The 7616-nt window shown below is 30.5% G+C and overlaps 1 long non-coding RNA gene across 1 annotated transcript; it reads right to left on the bottom strand.

The window, feature by feature from the left end:
- Positions 1–2409: 2409 nt before the first annotated feature.
- Positions 2410–3719, bottom strand: LOC120165363. The gene is made up of 3 exons (XR_005519812.1): positions 3272–3719; positions 3124–3182; positions 2410–2693 (listed from the first exon to the last, which is right to left on the bottom strand). It is a non-coding gene; the product is annotated as an uncharacterized LOC120165363 (long non-coding RNA).
- Positions 3720–7616: the final 3897 nt, after the last annotated feature.

The raw sequence follows: 7616 nt of genomic DNA, 5'->3' as shown, positions 1-7616 counted from the left end.
TATTCTACGCTTGAGAAGTAGTGTATTCTTGACCATATTTCTTTGTGATTAAAATAAATAGGATATTATAAGTTCTTGCGAGCTGTATCATATATGAATACATAACTGAATATTTATAAAATAGCTCTGATAGTTCTAATAACTTGCAAGGATAGCTTAATTGGAAGAGTGTCAGACTGAAGATCTGAAAGTCACGTGTTCGTTCCACGTTCATCGCATATATCTAATATTTTCCCGTAACAGTTTCCTAGCCCATTCTTATTCCTCTTAAGATTTGGCATTGGCGCACTCGTAACTGCACCAAAACCATCCTCTCTTACCACTACCAACTTTTTTTCTTTTTTTATATGATTTACTGTTTGAACTTGTTTTTCTTTTTTTAATGTTAATGTTTGTTCTCGTATTGCACGGAAGGATAATTTTTTAGTGATCTCCGTATTTTATTACACAAGAATCAACCTTCCAACTTCCCCATAAAATCCATATCTGCAACATAGACCATAATATTTCAATAGTTTTTCAAAAAAGAGGTCTATTCTTTTAGAACTGACTTGTGATTGATTGGCTCAATTTTTAAGGATGATTTAAATTTTATAAATATCACACGAACCTTGTGATAGCCTCAATTAAACCCTTTGTTACTTTTAAAGCGTCAATTTAATTTAGTTACAAGTTATTGTTTAAATTTTGTAATAATCATAATTTGGTCCTTATTTGACTTATTATTATTATATTATTTGGTGAAAATTAAGTAAAAAAATTTAAATTTTAGAGCGGTTTGAATTTAGGAACTCCAGTGTGGTCAAAGCTTAACCAATACACCACGCTATGTAATAGATTTCTGGTTGACTAAAATTATATTGAGATTAAACCTTATTAGATGTAAAATTTAATAGGAAAATATTTATTAAGTTTTAAAAAGATCAAACCTAGGAGCTAGAACCGGGATTAATTGTTAACCATTGCACCAAACTTTGTTATTATTAAATAGTTGACAAAAATATATTTAAGTTATATTTTGCTTTACACAATATTTTATATTTTTAAACAAAAGTTTATATTTTTTATTATTATAAGTACATGTGTGTATATATATATAATATGATCATTGAATTAAGTTTCTAAACCTAACTAATATTTTTGAAATTTTATATTTTTATATAAATATATTATTACATATGTAATTGAAATATATTTTATTTAAAACTAGATATTAAACTATATATACATTGAATTCTAGTTTTTGTAATATAATATACTTCAATTTAATTGGTATAATTATGTTTATAAACAAATATATAGTTTTAAAATTATGAATTAAGTTCAAAATTTTTAATCGAATATTTATAAATATTTCATTTTTAAAAAGTGGTAAAATTATTGGAATTAGTTTTAAAAAATAAATTCCTTTTACCAAAAACCTTAGTGCTGTGGTTAAGTGTTAATTTAGGTATTGTGTCTTAGGTTTGTACTCTTTGAAATCTAACTTAGATTTTATTATAAAATCTGACATCAACTACAGTTTAACCTAATTAATTTTTTTTGTCAATCATGAATTACTTTTTTAGCTTGGTGCAACGGTTAAGTATTGATTTTTTTAGAGGTACTAAGTTTGATTCCCTTTGAAAAAATCCATATTTTCCTTAACTTTCACCAATAAGTTGATGACATGTGTCGTCATCTTATTGGATGAATTATTTCTTATTAAAATTAGGATCAGATAGAATGTGGATGTAATAAGGAATAAATGTGTCATTACTTCAATTAAAACCAAACCACGTCAACAACTCCTTTAATGACTAATGAAAACTTAAAAGCATGTTTTTTAGTTGAACAAAATTGAAGTTTATTGACTTAATTGATGGGATGTAACCCCTAAAACAAGCGTGGACATTACGACAAAAATCTAGACAGTCACATGTCGTATTCAGAAGTTCTTTTCAAATTTAAAACATAATTTAAATTCATATAACAATATAATTTTGAACTAACCATTAGTGAGGTTCATACGGTAAACATATATATACATATATCCAAAAAAACCCATATAAAACATATACATAACAAAATGTTGGCAATACAGATACATCAAAACAGTAGCAAAAACAAGTTTCACCAAAGCATAACAAATATGACATAGAGATATAAAATGGTACAAAAGTGAGGAGTGATCGGTCCTCTTAATGCCAAGTATGCTAGTCTACTGTCTGCTAGTATTTGAAAAGGTTAAAAAATTAAATAGTGAGATAAAAAACCCAATGTGCTCATTGCAATGTATAAAAACATACAGATAAAATACTTCAACAAAATTAGTTCATCACCAGATTGTGTGAGTTCCCAAGAACCATACACTCACCCTTACACCCGGTAAGGGTCTTATATGTGTCAACAATAACTTTTCGTCCCCGTCTTTTAATACATTATTATTATTATTATTATTATTATTATTAATGTTACTTATTATATTTTACAGGCCCAAGACCCAGTTACAAATATCAACCCAATTACAAGATGTTGGTTCAAGCTCAAGTGTGACCCGGTTCAGTGACCCGACCTAGTGAATTTAAGATTTGCTAAAATCCTAATCCTAAAGCAAACTGCCACCAACTTCAACTGTCATCCACGCATGCCTCCTACTGCACTGCCAAGTCAACATAGAACCATCACCAAATACTTCTAGAAGCTGTCATCACCTGATCATCTCAGCAAATGTGACTAGATCAAAACCAAAGTCAACAAAAAATATTATAAGTTTACCTAAACCTTTGAAATAAAAAGAAAACCCCGAAAATTACGGGATTAAAGATACATGTTTCAGCACTAATCGAAGAAAAAGGTGGATTCGAAACAACCATAAATAGGGGAAATTTCAATAGGGAAGGGACCAATGAGGAATCAATAACAGAAAGAAAAAAACACTCATCAGGGGACGGGGAATTTCTTAGTTAAAAGAGAGAAATTTGTAAAAGGTTTCCATATTCTCTTCGACAGAAGCAATACCAAGCAGGAAACATTACGTTATTTCTTCAGTCCATATTTTTTTTAATTTTTTATCTTCAAGATTCTTTTTATTTTGTAAAGAATACATATAATAATAAAAAAGAGGGATTTGAGTAAATTTACCTGCGTTGTGTGAGTTCCAGTGGAGTCTCGTTGACTCCATCACCGTTCGGGTTCGGGTTCTGTCATTAGAGAAGACGAATTGATGTTAGCCTTGGTAAATAAAAATTTCTGAATCGAAACAGCAAAGAGTGAGATAGTGAGAACTTACCTTGGCCGCGAGACAGAGTGTCTGGAGATGAGTGGTTGTGGTTTGGCTTCGAGAGGTTTAGGGACTGACTTTGGTCCTTTAGAGGTCAATTGAGAGGGTCTCGGTTGAAAGTATAAGGAGTGGGTGTCGATTTGGAGCAATAGAGATGGTTTCCATTTTGCTTTGGTGGGGGTCTCGTTTGGTTGGCCTTAGAACGTAGACGTTGAGAACTAAGTTAGGGATGATTTGTGGGTGTTCGGGTAAGAGTGGCCTGCCGGCTACGCGAGTGAAGCTTTATGACTATCGCCGAGAGAAAGAACGAGTGAGATTAGAGTCAGAGAATCGTGGCCACCACGATGCGTTGTTTGGCCATGTGGTCTTTGTTGGAGCCATGATGGTTGTTCGTTGTGTAGAGCTTTGTGACTCTCGGTCGAGAAGAATGAAGGAGGCAGAGAGTTGGGGAAGAAGAAGAACGGCGCAGGGGTGTTTACAAATAAAAATTAGGGCCAATTGTCATTTAAAATAATAATATATTAAATCTCTAAAACTACATCGTATGGGTGTTAGGGAAATACCCAGTTCGCGCATGGGTTATCTCTTGGATGAGCCATTCATATTTCAGGTTTCATGCGTTTTGATCCCTAAATCAAATATTTCCTTGTTTCCAATTTCGCATCTTTATTTTATGAATTTTTAATTTTGGTCCCTAATGTTATGTTATTTAATTTTTGTTACTTTAGACATTTAACTTCTGTATTTTGCATGCTTCTTTTTAGTCCTACACATGTTTAGGGTTTATTTCGATGTCAGTCCTTTATAATGGTATTTTGTTTTGTTTCAGTTCCATCATTTATTTGTAGTATAATATTTGTATTTTTGTTCTAATTATTATTTTGTTTGCATTTAAGATTGTAAAGTCATTTTTAGTATTAGTTAGTCCTCATTTTAATAATTATAATTTTTTTCTTTGTTTTTATTTTTGTATTTTAATCATATTTGGGTATCATATGTAAATATATATATATATATATGGTATATTATAATTAATAAATATATGTATATAATTTTTGTATATCACATGACATGGTTTTCTTGATCATAATATTTATCTAATTAATTTTGGCATGACATCTTTTTTGTATAATTTGTATGATATCATCATAAGCATTTCTTGACTCGAACCAAAATAAATTTACTAAGGGTAATATTCTATCTTTTTAAAATTACTAAAAGAAACTTTGTGAATATTTAATCTTTTTTAATATATAGCATTAAATATTAATACTAGAACTTACATTTTAGGTTTGAGATCCTAGGTTCCTTAATTTTCTTAATTTGACACTTTAAGTTAGAAAAAAACTTTAATTTACTTTTAGTTTAATTAAGACAAATAAAATTTTGTTTGATTGCATTGTTTTTACAAATCTAAGGCACTGTTCATTTATTAAAGAATTAATAGTATATCTCTCGCGATCGTGCTCAGGGGGTGACTACTGGTAATTCCCTAAATAAGTCGACATCATTTTCAAAACCACATCATGTTTTCTAAAAATGAGGCAATATTCGGTTATTAGGCACAATAGCTGATCTCTCGCATTTATGCTCGGGGGCAAATGCTATCGGTCTCGATAAGAGAATACCCTTTTCAACTTTGCATCTTTAATGATTTTTAAATTAAATAAAGATCTAACTTTAAATTTTTGATTTTAAATATAGGGTAATCAACTAGGTACCAATTTTTGGGCGCTTGTGGGGGTGTTAATCCGTCCCCACGCGTAACTGACTCCCGAACCTGATTTCTGGATTTTCGTAGACCCCAAAACTTGGAATTTTTTTAAAATAAAATGTTTTATTAAAATCACCCAATTTTTATGGTGTTCCAATCTCACCTTATATGAGTGGTGGCGACTCCTAACCTTTCGAAATATTTTCAAAAAGAAAATGCCCGAGTCGATATCGGTCTTTCCCCTCCCGGGCGAAGAACGGTTACGACAATATGTATAGCATAAGGACTTGCGATAAGGACTTACCTTGTGCACAAAGAAGAGGAGCATGCGGTAAGGTTTTATAAGTCATAAACTAGGCTTAAGATACTTCCTCCAATAATACCCTCATAATAAACATGTATGTATCTGAGTGAAAACAATAGTTTAATTCATTAAAACATGAAAATATTCCATATTCAGAAATCATATACAGAAATATAATAACTAGAAATCATATCAGAAATATAAAGTAAATCAGATATTAAATCAATGGTATTTAGAAAATCAGATATTATGTCATAAAAATATTCAATATCATCAGAATTTTGAAACAGTTCAGATAGTTAGTTCAAAACAGTAATGTAACACCATCAGGAAACACACCTGTATTGGTCTGAGTAGTCTGATAAGATAGCCTACTGCAGAGTCTACCTATCACAATCAGCGGTAGTGCTAGATCCTACGAATCAGAAAATCTATATCACAACCCTAATATGAATAATAATAACCTTTATTTAAACAATTTACGAAAACCTATGAGTAACTCTCGAAGTATACAGATAGTGTATATCTATCATATGAGAAGTATTGGATCTAGTCAACCCTCGATTGGGAGAAACATGATTATGTTCATAAAAATATATTAGTGAATCAATTCCATAATCAAATCTCAAATAAGTAAGCAAAAATACTAAAAATACTAAGCATTTTCAGGCTAGTTTAGGCACAATGAGACACAAGTTACACAAGTTTAGAACTTTGGAATAGGAAAAACACTTAGAAAATTCCTTCCAAATTTGTTATTTCCGGTGATAGAGAAAAGCAAGATTGTGTTCGACTGATCACTAAGATTGTGCTTACTGTTGTGATCATTTGTTGTTGTTTCCTGGGAGACCGACGTCCAATGTTACTCAAAGAACCTAGGAGAGGACGAATCTATCTTAAGGAAACTGTTCATGCAGGCATCAACAAAAATCCTTTTTCGGTTTATCATAGTCTACTCATCTGATTCCGTGTCTACACATGAGTAACAAGTTTCATTCTTCTATTTTAATTCTTTATAATTATTTTGTTTCGTTCGATTATATATTATTATTGTTATTATTATTATTATCTCAGATTAATCATTTTGTCTAACAATCTTAAGACAAATTCTTTCTTATTTTAAATCCGAGACGAACTTGATTATAAGTTTATTCTTAATTGTACGAATGAAGCAAAAAGATTTACTGCCATAGGAGGAGCATTCGAAAGTTATCTTTTTATATGGAGATTGTACTTTATGCAATGAAGTCCATATTCCTCAATAATAAATTGAGGTTTTGAAAACATATTCAAATGACATGGGGCAAGATAAAGCATTGCCTATCTATAAGGTAACCTTGCTTTAATGTATCTAATGATGATTATTGATGACTTGTAATGCAATTTGTAAATTCAAAGTAAAAAAAATTGTGGTTCAAAGCAAATTCAAAGAAATTTACGAGTCAAAGTTGCATCTTAATTTTTCATTTAGAGTGAAGAAAGAATTGACATGTTGGAAAAGATTTCTATCTCCAAATAAAGGTTCTTAAAAACCATGTTGGCTTTCGCGCATTGAAGATTGATTATGCGTTTAGCATTGATTTTGGTGCAATTTCACTTCAATACATATTGTTTTTATGGTGAGAAATTTCTATCACATAAATTTATAATTATTTTTCAAATACATAGTTTTTTTAAGTCATCTTAACCTTGGAAAAGCTTGCATATCCATTGGGTTTTAAGTCATATTAAAATTCATTGATTTATTTACTTTATGGTGTTATTACACAAGGAAATGAATAATTTGATGAGTCATTTCTAATGGCTAATAATTGTGGTGGTTGAAATCACATTGACCGTACAGAAAGGACATTGCACATGTAAAAGGCTCCTAGAATATTAACAAATAGTTATCTTTGTGCTCAATCCTTAAGGAATATTGAAGGCATTATAGATGCATAGGGTAAGGCCCCATTAACTTTGCGTTATGACTTCAGAACCTTTTGCAGGTTCAAAGAAAAGAATCTCTATTTTTATCCCGTCCACAAGCCTTGATGTAACGTGATAAGTCTCGTATTTTGTTTTTGTGATGAATGGTGAATTTCGATCAAGAAATAAAAAATGTATGTGTATTTATACATTGAGATTATATTACTATTTCAGGTTTTATTAAATTCCCACCTCTCAACATAAGCTAGTTTTGTTCGAGAATTAATTTATTAAATTCTCGTCGTTTAACAGAAATTGGTTCTATTTTGGGTTTTATTCCCGTTGTCCACTAGAGTTGGTTTTGTTTCGGATTTTAGTTTTAAATTGTGACATTTGACAAATTCAACAAAATAGTGTTTATTGTGAAT

Source organism: Hibiscus syriacus, unplaced genomic scaffold, assembly GCF_006381635.1.
Source record: "Hibiscus syriacus cultivar Baekdansim isolate YM2019G1 unplaced genomic scaffold, ASM638163v2 tig00111582_pilon, whole genome shotgun sequence".
Taxonomy (NCBI): Eukaryota; Viridiplantae; Streptophyta; class Magnoliopsida; order Malvales; family Malvaceae; genus Hibiscus; species Hibiscus syriacus.
This window is presented reverse-complemented; position numbering and strand designations above follow the sequence as displayed.